The sequence below is a fragment of the Solanum verrucosum genome, unplaced genomic scaffold (assembly GCF_900185275.1).
Source record: "Solanum verrucosum unplaced genomic scaffold, falcon-dt-bn FXZP01000183.1, whole genome shotgun sequence".
NCBI lineage: Eukaryota > Viridiplantae > Streptophyta > Magnoliopsida > Solanales > Solanaceae > Solanum > Solanum verrucosum.
Genome location: NW_026020430.1, coordinates 2,774,702 through 2,793,918, shown reverse-complemented (window position 1 = coordinate 2,793,918; position 19,217 = coordinate 2,774,702). Strand labels below are relative to the sequence as shown.

The 19,217-nt window shown below is 29.5% G+C and overlaps 1 non-coding gene across 1 annotated transcript; it reads left to right on the top strand.

The window, feature by feature from the left end:
- Positions 1-3,976: 3,976 nt before the first annotated feature.
- LOC125808085 (U1 spliceosomal RNA) lies at positions 3,977-4,130 on the top strand. The gene has a single exon (XR_007441684.1). It is a non-coding gene; the product is annotated as a U1 spliceosomal RNA (small nuclear RNA).
- Positions 4,131-19,217: the final 15,087 nt, after the last annotated feature.

Genomic DNA, 19,217 nt, shown 5'->3' with positions numbered 1-19,217 from the left:
TGTACTAACTATTTATGGAAATATTTGAAAACAATGTTGTAATACTCTCTTTGGTTCAAAATATTTATTAAAATTCCTTTGTGTGGACTCAAACAATATGAATTTTTATCAAAGTTTTAAAATGTATACTTAAGCTCATTTCATTTATTTATCTTGCTATTTCATTTCAATTATGTACTTATTTAATTTTATCTTGTCCGCTTTAACTAAACAAACTATAATAATATACAAACCTCGTATTTTGATCATCTCGATTCGAGTGCCTTTAAGTCACGTTTATAAATTTAATCATATTCTTTTAAAGGTAGACACACACCACATTTACATCAATTCATTAAACATGTGATATATATATCTTGTGTCATTGATGGATAATCTTTAATAATAAAAAATCAAATGAAACAAACGATATTGAAAACTAACTCAAACTTAGAAAACGTCTACACTAACTAAAAAGAAACGCTTCTTTTATTTCAGTAAACTCCTAGAAAGGAAAATAAAAGATCACCTTTCTCTATATTATTATCTTATGCGGAGGACACAACCAATTTATCTTGGATTTTACTCTTTAAGGTTAGATAGCAAATAATTTTCCTTTTTTCGTAACACACTATTTGCTTGCATTCGTTAGGTGCCTTGTTGTATAACTAATACCACATCACTGGTAGCAAAACTAAGGAGCAGCCGAAGTCATATAAAAAAAGAGGGTGATGCTACATTGATCTATACTTACCTGGTGTAATGACCCTAAAGGTCATTTTTGGAAATTTTCATAAAATGACCGTTTTACCCCTCCCGATAGTTGCCCCGAGTCCTAATTGTTGTATTTTTGAAGTTGGTTTGAAGGAAAATTGATGAAAAGTTGAGTTTTTGGAAAGTTGAGTTTTTAAGAGTTAAAGTTTAGTTAAAAGTGCTATTTCGAGTCATTTGGAGTTTCGAGACTCGAATCGGATTTCCGTCGATTCCAGCAGTTTTAGAATGTTGAAACGGGTCTATGAAAAATTACGGAGTCAAATTTGGAGTTAAAACGAAGATTTGAGGTCTTAAGTTGCTAAAATTGTGAAATTTTGATCAAGAGTTGACTTTGGTCAACAAATGAGGTTTCGGTGCTCGAAATGGAATTCTGAGGGCACCGTTGGATTCAGGGGGTGATTCTAAGTCTAGAATGAGTCTTGGTTGAATTTTTAGAGGCCCCGAGTGCGTTTCGAGTTTTTGTGCCTAAAGTTAGTTTCTTGACGCCTTATCGGATACCGGGTCAAGGAGACCTCGAATTCAAATTCCGACGATTTCATTGAGTCCGAAATGTCATTTTCAAGCTAGTAGCATATTTGGTTTGTGTTCGGGAAGTGCCAAATGAGTTTTGGGTGAGCTTTTAAGCTTCTTGGATGCTTTGACACTATTTCAGCAAATTGTGGCAACTAAAGGGTTCATTATTAGTTTTATAGGTCAAAAAATTATTCCGAAGGTTCTGAAATTTTGAGCATGAATTATAGGACTTATCTGCAAATTTTGGTGCATTTTCGCTAACCCGAGATTGGACTTTTATCGCAAATAAGAAATAATTGTTTACCGAGTAGAAATGATATTTGACTGGGCAAACGAGCATGAAATTGAGATCCGATTGAACGAGCAGGTCCGTATCATTATTTAAGACATTTACAAAAAAGAATCGGGTCATTTCACTATCGTATGAGGAAATTACGGCCGTTTTAGTGAAAGATTAACTGCTGTTTTTCTGGTGCATAACAGCCATGTACTGTTATAAAAATCTCAGACTGTGTTCATTTGATATTTTGAGCATATCGGGAGTTCTAGAGATCGGAATGGAGTGATTCTTATGGTTTTCTTCTTGAATTAATATGAGGGTTAGTATTCAATCTTCAATTCGACATTTTCTCATAATTTCTTTATCTGGTTTTTTTTTCCTATCCGTAAATCTCTTGGGAAAAATTGGGGTTTTATCGATTTGGACTCCCTTTTTGATGAAAAAGGTATATTTACGATCCTTATGTTATGGGTAAACTGACTTTAACATAAAATTATTGATTCATCGATTATTTTCATCATATTAACCGCGTACAATTTGGACTTTCCCGGTAAAGTTAAAGTTTGATAAATTGAGAATTTCAAGGTCGATCTTAACTCCGTTTTTGATGAAATTTCATATTTGAACTTATCTAAGCATGGGTAAGATGTTTTTCAAGAGATATTTCATTTTCGAGTCGGGGTTTCGGATTCGAATATTTTAGGCTTCTTCAAGAACGTGAATTTTCTTTCAAATTGAGTTTGTGAATTGATTTCAACTCCGTTTTCAAATTGGTTTTCACCATTAGCTTCCAAATACTTTAAGGATCATTTTACATCAAAAAATTCCAGATTTGGGTATCATTTTCCGGTATGAGACTTTTGGACCATTTTGCCCTTTTTCCCTAAATTTCTTGATTTTGGTGTCATTGGACTCGAATTGTGACTGTGAATAATTGTTTGAATAGATTATCGTGATCCGGATTATACTAAAAAAGGAAAGGCTCAAGTCAAGTAACTTTTGGAGTTCGTTTTAAGGCAAGTGGCTTCCAAACTTTGTAAAACTCTTAGACTACGCATGACTACTTTCCTAATTGTGTTGGGGAGTAATGGGGATTGATGATGGGTTTTATTTGTTGATTGAAATTGTTGTAAATGAAATATGGGGAATAAAACGAGCTAAATGTGTTATATGTGACTTGAATTTGTTGAATAAGTCATGTGATAACTGATATTGAGGGGATAAAAGAGCATGAGTAGGCTATGATTGATACATACATTAATGTTGAGACAGATGATGTGTAATACTATGATGTGGTCGTGATATGGTTGTGATTGAGACAGGTGATGTGTAATACTATGATGTGGCCGTGATATGGTTGTGATTGAGACAAGTGATGTGTAATACTATAATGTGGTCGTGATATGGTTGTGATTGAGACAGATAATGTGTAATACTATGATGTGATCGTGATATGATTGTGAGTGATGACATGTGCATATTCATTATTCATCCCATGTGTGAACTATCTGTTGCATGAGTTCTGAGACACTGATATGAGGATGGATGGATATGAGACACAGTTGAGACTAGCTCCGGCTAGAGATATATGAGATGGACTAGCTCCGGCTAGCGATTTGGATGCCGATGGGATCTGGTTCCGGCGGTGATACATGGTCCATGTGTGGCCCCCATGGGTTCTGATTTGAGTATTCAGCGCGGACTGATTACGTCAACAGATGTGTATCGTAGGACAGACATGCATCACGACTACATGACATCATTATTGCATTTTGCATCGCATTTGCCTTATCTTTGTCTGTGATGTGTGGATTGTATCGGTTTACCCTTCTTATGTGGAATTTGATCTACTTGCTCTTATTTGTTGATCTGAGGTTGATGAGGATATGGTGTTGGTTCTGGCTGTTGAATATGATCTGTTTAGTATAGGTTGGTTGGTTTACTGCTAGATTGAAGTTTCGGTGGTTCGGTTGGGATTGAAAGGAGTTGTTTGTAACTGCTAGCTTTGCTTAGTTTAGAGTTACTTGCGAGTACCTGTGGTTTTCGGTACTCACTCTTGCTTCTACACAATTGTGTAGGTTGACAGCTCTCTCTCAGATTCGGCTTAGTATTTTCTTTAGCAGATTGAGCTTCGGGACATACTCGAGAGGTAGCGGTTCATTCCAGACGTGCCCTTGAGTTATCTTTACTTTCAGTTTTGTTCTATTCGAGAACTATACTCTGAGACTTGTATATTTTTATTCGAATTCTGTATTTAGAGGTTTGTACATGTGACAACCAAATTCTGGGTAGTGTTGAGTCTTAATTAAAGTCTTCCGCTTATTTATTATCTTTTATTCTCGTATTTCTACTTTTCTATGGTTGTGGTTGGGTTAGGCTGATGTGTCCGGTGGGAAATGGACACGTGTCATCACATCCGGATTTGGGGTGTGACACCTGGACTGGGTTTATGGGTGATCGATAAGGCTCATGACCTAGGTTGACGACCTTCATTGCACTTTGGAGGGGTGCTTGCTAAGATCTGCCCAAGTGGCAGAGTCTACGTCATAATTTGTGAAAGAGCCTGCGTTTGCGCGGTTCCTACCCAATTCTTAACCCCAATGTTTCCCTGGCCCACCTCATTGCTTAGTTTGGCTTATATTCCATGAATTGTTATATGATGATTTAGTAAATTTACAAAATACTATTTCAAATATAGTTAATCTTCAGAGTTTACGTAACTGTAATATACCTAATGATGTTTACTTCTTTATACGTGAATATCATTGCGTCATATTATATATGATACATGACATATTGTTGTGCTATGTATGATTGTTTCTAGCAATGCATGTGCAATAAATAACGAAACGGAGCTTCATATGAAGGTCCTTAAATCTAAAGCATATATATTGGCATATTGCTCTGGGTTTTTCATGATGTGATTGACAAGTGTGTACAAAGAGTAGTAGTTGACATACAGCAGGATTGAAATCATGGCTAATTCAGTGCTATCACTTATGTACGTACATGATTATGTTCTATAAAAAAAATACTTTTCCCACTCACAGCTCTTGCATATTAAAGTTCAAAAACATTAGGATGGATTAGAGTTACAATTGAGAGTAAAAACTTTTCATGGACACGAGCACCATTTAAGTAAGGGAAAAACTGATCTCAAACACAATATGGTAATACTGATCAATGGAATCTGTTTTTAATCAATTTTCAGTAAGGGAAAAATTTCCAAACACAAGCTTTCCTATCTTCAACGATATATGCAGGGGCGGATTTGATGGGGTCCAAGGAATCAGTAATTTTTGTTCGCATCTTATATTAAAAAGCTTAGTTTTTTAAAAAAAATAATCAAAATTCACATATTTCATAGATAGACCAAAGGAGAGCCGTTTAAGTTTCACTACTCTTGGTCAGGGGTTCAAACTTCAAATGACTTTACATTGTCTCTTTTAATTTTTTAATTTAAAATTACTAAAAATCCATAAACATCAAATCATGAATTCGGCTCTGCTCCGATGAATCATATATGACAAGCCACCAGTGATCATGTGTGTCAATTTGATGACACTGCTCTAGTTTAAGTTGTTTGATCTAAAAATACCCCTATATATTATCAATTAATGAATCAAAATATTATTTTCCTGATGAAAATATTATGTCTTTTCTTTTTAATCACATTTTATACCTAATATGTGATTTTCATTGGATTCTATACGAGTAATTAATTAATCATGTTATTACGACAACATGTTGGGTGGCCCTATATATATGATGATTAATTGCGTGCACTAAGTAATAATTACGTAGTGAGACAAACATTTACATAGAATTATGACACTAAGAACTTGCTTTGTAAGCTCCATTATTTTCCAGCAATTTCATTTTATCACAGACTTTATCCTTTTTTCTGGTTGGTCCATTCCCTTTTAGCTTCTTTTCTTTTGGACTACTTCTTCTCTTCATCATACTTCCCATCGCAAGTGTTCCTTTTTTCCTTCTAAGCATAAAGTGATACATATGGTATATGATATGATTGGTTATTATATGGTAACAGGTATGCACACATCAACAACGGATCGTGGTGAAGTGATAAATATTCTTTCATTCTTAATCAGAAGTCTCAAGTTTGAGTTTCCCTAAGTACGAAGTCACAAGCACAAGGACTTTTAAAGAACTAATACTATTGTTAAAGAACTACTACATAAGTAGACAAATGTTTTGAGTTTATTGAACTTTATTAGTTAAATTGAATATTACAAAAGTTTTGAAAGGAGAATTCTTTTTTTTTTAGTAGTGTTTGGATAATCCAATTACGTACGTGAATATGGCTTATACTTTGTGAAAGATGGAAATTAAATGGTACACTACTTGCTATCTTATGGGATAAGAATGACGCAATTTTTTGCCTTTTAAAATAATTGTAGTAGATAAAAAGTATGTATGCGATCAATGACGACTTCCTTTTCTTTTATGGCAAAAGAAATTAAAGCTCACAAAAGAAAATTAGAGTTTTAAACCTTTTAAATTCCTAAAAAGGTAATATACGTAAGTGGCCATGCTTCCTACTTTTAAGAATTTATTTATTTTTAAAAAAAGACCCTCTATCATGTCTATACGATTTTATTCATTATTCTTTAATTCTTTTGACAAAAGATGATGCTAATATTGTTTACGACACTTTTTATCCAATGGAATAGACACCCTTAGACATGTTAAGCATTATACACAAAATACGGTGTAACTAATTTGGTTAACATAGATATCCTTGGAAGACAAAAAATTTCTCTTATCCTCCTTTTATTCTTTTTAATTTTATCTTTAAATCGACCTTTCTTGTTTAAATAAATAGTATAGTTCTCACCATAGAAAGTTATGGAGTGGTAAGTACTCTTTTATCATTAACCCAAGTTTTCTTGTTTGAGTCCCCTTCTTCTTCTATGAATAGTTACCCAACTCGCCCTGCTAGTTTAACTTTTGTAAAAAAAAAAAGTTTGACCCATTATGCCTCAATTGTCGTCTCTAACTACTTCTACTGCACAGAATCCTGACAAGAGGGGTGACTCAAAATGTTTTGCCTCCAATTTTAAGGTTGTGAATTGAGTCACCAGAAATAGAACTGAGTAAAAAAAATAAATAATTAAAAAAACAAGCTTAAAGAAAAAAAACAATTACTCCAATATTTTAATTTCCTTGATCAAATTAAAATCCCACCACAAAAATGACATTATATTCTTGTATTACATAAATAATACATTACCACAATATTCAGTTCCCTATATATGCAAAATAAGATCCAAGCTAGTTGATACTAAAAAAGAAGACAAAAACAAGTAGTAGAACATAGAAGATGGATGAAAGGAAAAATCCTGCTGGTAATTTACTACTTACTAATTATAGTAATATAATTAGCCAACCACATCAACCTTAACGGTGCACGATAATAGTCGCCGGAAAATGGAGGACAAAGCAGCGCACGATATATCTTTAGCCCTTCTAATCCCTTTATTACATTTTCTTCTCCGGCCACCACCACTTGACTTACGACTTTTTTTCTTTCTTCCATAACATCTCATTGATGCCGTGTCGTTCACGCGCTCTTCTTCTCTTGAAAAAGTGTAGCTTCTTAAGTATAATTGCCTGCATGAAATACTATCCACCACTTTTGGTTTTGCATAAATATTATTATTATTATTACTGTTCATTCTTGAACTGACGGACTTTATAAATTCCACGTCGGATTCCGGCCATTTATACAGGTTTATGTATGTAGCTCTTACCGGTACTGATCTCACAGTCACAACGTCGTTAACGCAACTTGATATGCAGGCAGAGGCCATGATTCTTGATTTTCCGGCGACTGTGCGGAGACAAAGAGGATTAGGTTTTGTTTATGTTGAGGTTTGTGTGGAAGAGAAATATAATAAGGTGCGGAGAGAGAGAATATATAGTATAAAGTTAATTAGCGTATGAAAAATTGATTAGTCCAACCTGTTTAAGTTTGAGACGGTTAATTTTGTTAGTTAATTCATATCTAAAAGTTTGGAGGATACGTTGTCCAAATATCCACGTATCTTATAAATATATATATATATATATATATATATTATAAAATACTTCTTTTGTTTAATATGTTATATGAAACCGTGATAAATTAAAAATTACATATTATTAGGTAATTAAATAAATTATTAAAAAAAAATTAAAGTTTAATAGAAGTTGACGAGTTGGGTTAATGTTTGAGATGTGTTCGGTGGGTTAGGTTAATGACTCATTATTTAGTCGAGTAAAATTTAATTCTAGCTATTTTGTCGCCTATTTAACTCCCTTAAAGAGTGAGTTATATATATATATATATATATATATATATATATATATATATATATATATATATATATATATATATATATATATATTGTACTATTTTATGTATGTAGAAATGTTACTGCTTATTTTTTATTATAGCAATTTTTTATTGAGATCATAATTAGGATATGTTTGGATTCATGAGTGATTGAATTATTATTCCTCATGGGGTTTTATCATTTGGTTTGGTGGGGTGCTAAAGGGGTGTAGGTGGTGACAATATGCACTAATTTGGCATCATTTGAAGGAGTATTGGTAGACATCTGTACAGTATTTTCAATGAAAATAACTTAAATTGGTCTCTTTTATAAATGATTTTTTTACATTATTAGATAGAAATAAGAGGGAAAGTTACATAAATATTAGCAATAAGCAAAAAAAATAAAACCATAAACTATAAGTGAGTAAAGAATAAATATGTAGTATATCAGTGTATATATATATGCTTAACATAAATTATAGTATATAGTATATTAATACACATATATGCATAACTAGATATGGGACCCCGTGCCAGCACGGGGCCCAATATATGTTACTGTTTCTGTTTTAATTTATGTGGTACATATGAACTTTGAAGCTAATCAATTTTTTAGTATGTTTTTATATATTTTAAGTTGCTAATTATTTTTATTTAGAGTATGTTTTACGTAAATATATTATAAATCACAATAAATAACAAGTTAATTTTAAAAAAAACTTATAAAAAATTCATTGACTTTTGAAATTTCATTTGTATCACATAAATCAGGACAAAGCGAGTAATATATATGAAAATGACATAAAACGTACTATAACTCACAATCATTAGCAACTTAAAATATCTATATATCTATATTTCTCCCAATTTATGTAGTATAGATGAAATTTTGAAAGTTAACAAAAACTTTTTATATGTTTTCAAATATTTTAAGCTATTAATTATTATAATTTATAATACTTTTTACATAAAAAAATTATTTATATAAAGTATAAAAGAAAATATTTTTAAAAAGGAAACATAAATGTTAGCAGGAGTCCAATCTATGTAACTTTCTATGTTTTAATTATTGTAATACCGATTGAATTTGGAGAGCCAACTAAATTTTTTTAAAGGATTTTTTTTATAAATTTTAAGTTGTTAATTATTATAATTTATAATATTTTTATTAATTTTAAACCAATATATGTTTTTCTTTGTCTCAATTACATGAGACAAATGGAATTTGGAGAGTCAACTAAAATTTTAAAATATGTTAAGTTGTTAATTATTATACCTTATAGTACTATTATGTGATTTTCAAATAAAATATGTAATTTTTTTATTTCAATTTAAATGTCATTGATATAATTACATATATTGAGTAATGAAGAATTAATGTGTAAATTATGTGACACCTATGAATTTTGGAGTGTAAATCAAATTAGTTATATGATTTTAAAAAAATAAAGCGGTTAATTATTACAATTTATAATACTTTTTATATATTTTTTAAATGATATATATATATATATATATATTGATATTAGTATTATATTAAATTAAATTTTATTATTTTTAAATTTATGATCTCAATTGTCAGCCTATGCCACATTATAAAATGTTCCAAAGTAGATATCAGATTTACAAAAATGTCGATGCCAGCTAAAGTAATAAAATAACATCTAAGGGCATGAACCTATATATGTATATATAAAGCTGAATATAGACAATCTGATGTGGCATCTCTCTATGACCAGTATTTCTATTCATCTTTTTTTTTTTTTTTTTGACATTTTATCTTTGTTTTGTATTTCTTATTTGTATTTTTTTTTTTAAAAGTATTTATATCATACCCGATTAATTATGCCCTTTATAACATCCAATACACTAATATAGATTTAAGTAAATGAAAATGGAAGATGAAAAGATAAAAACTATTCATTTTTCATAACTGTTTATAATTATTTAGCCTATAAAATAAAAAAATAGTTGACCATTTGTAACAAATAAGAACAAATTTCTTCACTTTGGCTCTTCTTCTTCTGACGATGATGATGATCAATATATGGTATCAACTTCTGTCGCTAAGATGTCCATCAAATTTCTAGGTCCTGTGACTTTTTTAACAAAAGAGAAAGAGAGAATATCTCATGATTCTTGTGAAGACATTGATGTAAAGAAATAGATTATGTAACAAAAAGTTCTTTTCAAAATAAAAGACTTTTTGAAAAAATGTTTATTCCTCCTACAAGGAGAGAAAATTCATTGTGGTTGACAAATTTATAAGAAGGCTGATTAGTGTTTCAAAGAGTAAGAAAAATTATTTGGAGAAAAAATCATTCTATTTATGGAATTCGTATCAAATTAGGAGGAGAACAAGCAAAAATTTATTTTGTGATTTGAAAAGAGAGAAAATTAGATATTATTTCTTTCAAACTCATTATTCTTCTAATTTCTTTCTTCTTTTATTTTGTCTTGATTTTTTGTATCTTTAAAGTATTTTTTTCTTATTTATCTTTAATTAAAGTTTATATATATTTTCTTAAAAAATAATTTACAAAGATGATCATATTTAGTTCCTTTCCTCATCAATGCTATTAATCTCATAATTAGTGTTATTTATATTATTTTCTTAATTACTTTTTTTTCTTTCATTTAATTATTCATTTGAAGAAATTAGTTATTATAACTTTATAAGAATTACACATGTATTTTTACATAATTGATTTGTTATTTTAAAATTTTTTGGATCATTCTTCATCTTAAAGTTTCTATCTAAATGTAATAATAAAGCTAAAATAGAAAATGTGGGGTGACACCTTCTTAGCAATAGATACTTATTTATTCTTATCAATGTTTCTGACATTTTTTGTTATGTTTTCCTTAAAATAATTGTTGCCTCGATTTTTAGTTTTAGTTTTTTTTTTTAGCATTTTCTAATTTTAAAAGACTGAAAAATTTATATTGAAAATTTACAAAAAATAAAAAATGATTTATTTAACTCCTATCATCATCAATATTATTATTAATTTGTTTTACTTCTTTTCTTAATCTTCATTTCATCATTAATGTAATTTATATCATTTTCTTAGATATATATATATATATATATATATATATATATATATATATATATATATATATATATTTGTGACATTTCTTAGAAGTTAGGATTATTATTTATTTAATTTTTTAAAATTTTGAACTCTTTTGTCATACTAAATACAATATGTTTTATTATAATTACATTTAATATATTAATGAATATGTTGTACGAATGAAAAGAAAATTATCATTTCACAAAAACAAAGGTTAAAATATAATTTATTATGATTAAGGAAAGCTAAAATTATTATTTCAATATCCATAACCATATATAATACATTAAAAATTAATTGAAAAGCTGTAAATGGAAAAGGAATCACCATTTAAGGAATCATTATTTTTAAATTTTTGAATCATTTCTTCTTCTAAAAGTTTCTATCCATATGTAACAATAAAGTTAAAATAGAAAATGTAGTGACACCATTCTTAGTAATAGATACTTATTTATTTTTATCAATTTTTTCTGACAATTTTGGTTATATTTTTCTTTAAAATAATTATTGCCTCGATTTTTTTTAAAATTTTTAATTTTAAAAGATTGGAAATTTTATGTTAAAAATTTAAATAATAGAAAAAATGATTTATTTAACTTTTATCATCATCAATACTACTAATTTATTTGACGTTTTTTCTTAATCTTCATCTGATCACTAATGTTATTTATATAATTTTCTTAAATCACTTATTTTTTCTTTTTTAACTCTTTTATATATATATAAAGTTGGATATGTAAATGATGATGTGACATTTCTTAGAAGCTAAGATTACTATTTATCTAATTTTTTCAATTTTTTGAGTTCTTTTGTCATACTAAATACAATATGTTTTATTATAATTACATTCAATATAGTAAACAATATGTTCTAGGAATTAAAACAAAATTATCATTTCAGAAAATAAATGTTAAATTATAATTTTATTATGATTAAGGAAAGATAAAGATATTATTTCAATATCCCATAACCATATTCAATACATTAGAAATTAATTGGATATAACTGTAAATGAAAAATGAATCACCATTTAAGGAAAATAAATGTTTGCAATACCATAATAATTAAGGAGAGAGTAAGATATTATTTTAATATCCTAATTCGGAACTTTTAATCTACTACTCAATTAAAAAGAAAATGCATTTAATAACATTAAAAAGTTATTAGTTTAATATTTTTTCTCATTGTACTAATTCAATTCAATCAAACTTAATTTTAAAGATAAAATAACAACTTCATTTTAATTGTTATCAATATATTTTAAAAAATTATCGTGAAAAGGCTTTTCTTGCACCTTATTTTAATTTTCATATACTATTATTATTTTTTCTGTCATTTTTCAATGATTTTTTGTTTCGATTTAAAATTTAATGTTTATTCTTAAAACTCTGATGGTACAAATTAAGGTGGAGTAGAATATAATAAATGATGATTCTTCTACTAAATAAGAAGATATAACGAAATTGAAAGGGTGAAGTTTTTTTTTTTTTTTTTAAATGGATAGGAAATTCTATTAAGGTATCATTACGTCATCATTCAATATATTTTTAATATAAATTTCATTTGTTGATGCATTTGTTTAGTACTCCCTCTGTCCCTAATTACTTGTTCACTTTTCCTTTTATAGTTGTCTCTAATTACTTGTCCATTTTGACAAATGAAGATTGAACATTTTTTTTACCTATTATACCCTCAATTAAATGACTAATTACTTTGAAAATTGCAGAACTTTTCATCTACTTCATAATTAATAGGGGTAAAATGATAAACTCACTATGTCATTAATTGATTTCTTAATAAATGTGTCAATTTAAAAGTGGACAAGTAATTAGGGACAGAGGGAGTATTACAGTGTTATTTGACATTATGAGATATTTCTTAGACATTTAAGGAGAATGGTACACCGGAATATATATTAAAGGATCAACTTCATGCAATGGAAGAATTTGTTATTAGCAAATATATTTTAACTTATTTGATAAAAAATATATTCTTCCTCATTTAATAGATGTAAAATTTGTGAAGTTTTATTTATTTCACAATCTTGATATTATTAAAACAAATAATAATATTACGATTAAACAACAGAGTAAATATAAAATTAATCAAAAATATTTAATTTTAATGATCGTGCGAAGTGCGGCCAAGTTCTCTAATTTAAAACAAAAAGGTCAAATTTAAATGGGTCTACTATAGAATTCCTACAAATCCAACTGCAAAAATTATGTTAAAAATAGAAACTAAAAAGTGAAATAAATTTAATTGAGAGTTATCCTTCGTCTGTCCCATTTTATGTGACACTTTTTATTTCTCAAGAATCAAATAGTTTAAGTTTGACCATAAATTTGCGTATGATATCTTCAATTTTTTTAAAAATGAAATTTATATATTTGTAAACTACGTAAAAATCAAAACATTATAATTCATAATAATTAATAATTCAAATATTTTAAAGATGTATGAAAAATTTAAGATGAAAGATAAACTAAAGAGAGTAAAAGTGGAGAATGGAAAGTAGAAAAAAAGAATAGTTCATCTTTTTGGTGGGCCTCAATGTACAATTTCTATAGCTTTTAGTCCAACTCTTTAGTGCAATGTTGGTCTTCCCAAACTCCCATTTATAAATAGGAGTAAAATAAAATAAAAAAGAGAATTGGAATAGTGAAGACATTGAAAATTGTAGGGAATTATTTGTATCTAAAATATTGAAACACATGCAATCCACATGTTGATTCGACAATAAAGTAGGCCAAACATATATAGTACAATTCATGATCCCTTTTGTACAATTTAATAGTGCAATGTTGGTACACCTCAACTCTCACTTCTAATAAGTAGTAATAGTAATATAGACTATAGTATATCGTATGTTATGTCCAACATATGTTATATTCATATCTTGTAAGTGTGAAAGGTTACATTCAAAAAGGAAAAGTTGTGGAGGAGGAATACGAGGATGATGTGGATAATCTTTTGTTTAAAAAAATACTAGAAAATAAAATTAGTATATGATACATGTATGCATTGTGTTTATGTCAAGTATAGTTAATATTATTGCATTATTTTATTATTAAAATTTGTATTATTGGTCATATGGATTAGTAAAATTCTAAAATATATATATACCGAAACGAAGAAGAGATTGAAATTTTTGGGCAAACTAGATGCGGAAGAGAGAAGGATTCTTGGGATTTTTGTAGAATTTAGGCGCTAATTATGCTAGGTGATAATAATGTTTTCTCTATATTTAATTAGGATAGATATTTTAGGAATATAATTTTAAAGTTAAAAATTCAAATTTAAAATAGTTATATTTATGTAATTTTTAAAAGGTAATGGCAACTTTTAAAATCATCACTTTAAAAAGGTGTATCCATGTAATTTCTCCTAAAAACTAAGTTAGCGTCTGATTTTAAATTTCTAAAAAAAATGGTAAGTCATTTTCGGATTCAACATGCGCTAGATCATAAAATTCTAGAGAAATACTTGACTTTCTAAAAAAATATGATTTATACCCACAAGTTTTAAAAAATTATTTAAAAGGTTCATAACTCTGTAATGTTCCGTGAAAAATCGTGACAGTGAACCTAATTAATATGAATTTGAAAAAAGAGGAAGAAAACAAAAGAAAGATACTATTTATTTGTATACGAGAAACTATTGTTACTACTTGTAATTGGAAGTAATTTCGGAGAGCAAGCTTGGATAAAAATTGTATAAAGTATGTATATAATGGTATAAATTTTGTACAACAAACTAGGAATGAAATTTAATATAAAATTATAAATAATGTGTTTTTATAAAGAGTAAATTTTAGGTTTAGCAAACATAAAAATCATATTTGTATGTTGTTTTATTTAAAAAGATATGTAAAAGGGAAATGACTGAGTTTTCAAAAAATCGATTAAACTTATGATTTAAGCAAATCGAATTTTCAAAAGAACAGAGTCGCCACTTAATTTTTAGTAAAAAAAATCAAGAAAAATACAAGGTTTTCAAAAGATTTAAACAGATAAAATCAATTGAAAATAAAATGGTTCGAAGTTCAATGTACATTCCGAGAAGGTGTTAGGCCCTCGGAATGCCCGCTAACTCGCGGTTGACCGGCGATTTGACTAAAATAATTTTGACTAATTTTAAAGTTTTAACTAAGTAAAAGAACTCATTTATTTAAAACTTATTTACTTACTACTATTATTATTATTATTATTTTATTTTATTTTTATCATTATTAATATTTATTTATTTATTGCTATTTTTTATTTATTTAAGGGGAGATGAGTTAAAGGGGGATTTTTAAGTGACAAGACTAATAGAAATAAAGGCAAGTATAAAATACAAATATATCTTTTGATTTGGATATGATGAAAATGAAATGACTATCTACGGGAATTTAATTAAATTAAAACCATAAAATAAGCAAAGTTAGTCAAATAAATACGATATAAATAATAAGAGAGGGAAAGGAAATAATCAAATTTGGGCCTCTGGCCCAAATTTCCCACATCTTGGACTTTGCTGAAATTGTCCAAGGCCTTTGGGCCTGTTTTGCCTTTGGAAAAATCTGTGTATACCCTTTACGTATATCACTGTATACGAGCCATATTTAGGCTCGTTTTCATGTATATCCGGTCGTATTCCAAATGTACACACTCCTTTTAGACCCCTGCAACATGTATTTCTGGTTTTGGACCGGCATTTCCCCTTTCCTGCACCTGTATATTGTATTTTGCCATGTATACCAGCGTATACTGCTGTATACAGCAGGTACGCAGCCTGTTTTCGACCTTTTCAGAGCTCAAAAATTCAAAATCCCGCTTTGTTTACCCTCCGAAACCCTGTATTTCGATTTCTTGCTGACCGACTTGGGGAACATGAATATCGGGCCATAATGGCCCAATAGGAAAATGCAAGGAGAGGAGATATAATCCGTAAGGATTCGGGAGGTTTCACATGCAATAAAAAAATAAAGACGAATGATTAGTTTATTCACAACAAAAGGATGAGCCTTTATCTATACTACTAAGCAAACCAATTATCCAAAATATTGATCATGTCTATTATTAACTCAAACCCGCCAAATTTAAACAAAATGGGGATTCAAACAAAATGTTAGGAAATAAACTCATGTGGAGAGGGAATAAAATGACGGCTTAAGCTAAGGACAAACATAATCACCTCTTGCACATTTAGAGTTAAGAGAGAACATGAAACAATCAAAGAAAATAAAATAAAATAAAATAAAACAATATTTGCAATAAAATGAGTTGACATGAGCATCACGTTTTAGGCAAAAATATTGCATGCTTATTTTTCTAATAATGAACAAATACATGACTAGTGAAGATTGAAAGAAATGCTAAAATTCTCAACAATATTTAATAAATCAAAATTAAACCATAAAGATTTGTATCCATGTATGATCGCTCTTTATGTATACCCAATGACTAAATTAACATTATTGTTATATCTAAAATCTAAATAGCATCATGAATCTATTAATAATAAGCCAACACGTTCCAACTAATAACTAAGCATTTCAACTTGGTAAAATAGATAAGTGATCATAGATTTGCAAGGATTGAAATAACTATAATCAATGGACCACAATTTATTATATATATTTTAAACGGGCCAAACACATGAACACAAACACTTAGAAAATATTAACATCCTCACCCACAAAAGGACTAGTGTATTTACAGCATGCTTCATATCATAGAACATTCAGTGAGGCCACAAGCTAGCTATATAAGATTCATACTTCTTGATATATAAATAAAAGAACCAACCGGGAGATGAAGTTGATATTTATTCACTTTTTAAAAAAAATAAAAAAATAATAATAATGATAGTAATAAAACACTATGATAAACAATCAGAGACCATTTCAAAGTCAAGAACATAAGAAATTAATCAGGCCTATATTTACACATACTAAATCCCAACAACGAAGAAATTCAAAACTAGATAAGGGTCGCAAAACAGAACCAAATATAGAATGTGGATTCTGGAACGGAATAAGGAGGAATGAGGAATTTTACCTTTCTCTGGGCACCGAACCGAGACAGAACGAGCAGAAAATGAGCAACTCCTCCACCAACAACTTAGAAAATTCCAACAAGCAGCGGTAGAGTCGTGTTCGGAATAAGAGGCTGGCAATGAGGTGCTCCTTGAAATACTTGTTGATTTTAGTGTCTATTCTAGACTCAAAGAAACTTATCTATTTCACTTATCTTATCTCTTTTTCTTGACTCAAAAATTTTCGACCCTTTTTCCAATTTTTTTCTCGAAAAAATCCCCCCTCAAAGTGAATGGAGAAAGGGCTACTTATGGACAAGGATTAGGGTTTGGAATGGGGGGAAAAAGGGTGAAAATTCGGATTCGAAAGCCTATTTCAAAATTTTGAATTCAAAATTCTTTCACCATTCCGGCTAAACACTTTTTCCTGCAAAAATCGCCCCATTCCGGAAGAGGAAAGGGGTAGGACGCGTGCTCTGTCCAGTTGTTGCGTGTGTCGACGCGTCTGGGCTGCTGCTGTACGTTTCTGGTCGTTTTGCACGCGCTTGCTGGAGAAGAAGAACAGTGTAGGGGTTGCTTTTGGTATTGTGTTGTTGTTGTTTGTTGAATGTGTTGGGCTGGGAATTGGAATGAGAATGTGGGCTGTTGCTAAGGTAAAAAAATAAAAATGATGGGCTGCTGATATTGGATAAGGCCCAAGTTTAGTCTCAAGTGGGTTTAAGGTGAGGTAAGAAAAAATGTTAGATTGGAATTGCAAATTTGGCCCAGAGTTAAATAAGACGAATAATATTGATTAATTATTGAGTTTCTTAATCTTAACGAAATAAAATAATTAACTTAATTATAAATTAACTATTTCAAAAATATAAGCTATCTTATAACTAAACTAGTTAACCAAATCTTTAAGTAAAACTAAATATTTTTGAGACAATTTTCGAATGTTCCTAAAATATATCAATTATATATATAGACATGTAAAATATAAGTATTGTCTAAAAGTTATAATAAGTGACATAATTTATTTAAAATAACTCGCAAACTATTTTCGAAATTTATAAAACTAATTATTTTAGATCGTCTAAAATGGAAGAAGCTCGATGATTAATATATATTGTGGAGGTCCAAAATTGGGTGTCAACAACTGTCCCTCATTTTACTTGGATTGATGCAAGAAATTCGAGGAAAATGAAATTGACTAATCCGATTTTGACCGACCATATCTTCGTCTTTAGGAAGGGATTTGGTACGGATTTTAAGAATTATGGCCGAACCTCGAAAATGGATTTTCTACATATCTCAGGCTAATGAGAATTCAGGCCACTTGTAGTTCGATACGCTTGATTTGACGTATGATTTTGAAAGAATTCAAAAGTTATTCCGATATCAAATTATGAAGAGATCAGAATGCTCGAGAATAAGATTTAAGAGCGAATGATGGAATACAGTTGAGTTTTCGACATCGATTCTGCCTACATATCCCTCAACTCAAGGAATCAGGCTGCTTGTAGTTCGACTCAATCGGTTGAAAAGGAAATCCATTATGCTAAGATAACCTTCGGTTCTGGAAGAGTGACGAATAAGTCGAGTATGAAAAAGAGGCTTGCAACCTCTTAGTCATGAGTGTGGCGCGCTTCACACCCATAATTAAGAACTTACAGGGACATAATTTCTAAAGCTATTGGTGCATTGTCACTCAGATTGGAAAATTGCTTCCGGTGAACCCAAAATTTTCCGAATGCAAAATAGGAACTGACCAATCTAAGAAAAACCCACATGCCTTCTGATAGGGGTGTGGTTTGATTGTGGTGAAAGTTGTGCCTCTGCTCGCGTCCTAAGAGTTTGACACTCCTCTTTGGACTATGTCTCAGTTCGCTGCTAAGAAAAAGTTCCACGTTGTGCTGCATCCTAATTGATGTCGTCCGCACCTGTGATTTGTTTTGAGAATTCATCCTCTTGGATGTTCTCGACAAAGACTGAGATAAAATTCATTAGCATAAAAAATGTCATTCAAATGGAGGGGTAGTGTCTTTTACCGTGTTGACACTGAATTGTTCTACTTGAACATTTGACGTCAACTCTATCGGGTTTGATGTGAAGCAAATAAAGCTTATGTCTCATATTTGCAATATAAACTTCAATGTACTCTTCATTTGATGTCAAAGTAATAAAAATAGACTGATGTAATATGTTGATAGTTCTTTTGATGTCGTTGTTGCAAAGGAAAATGATG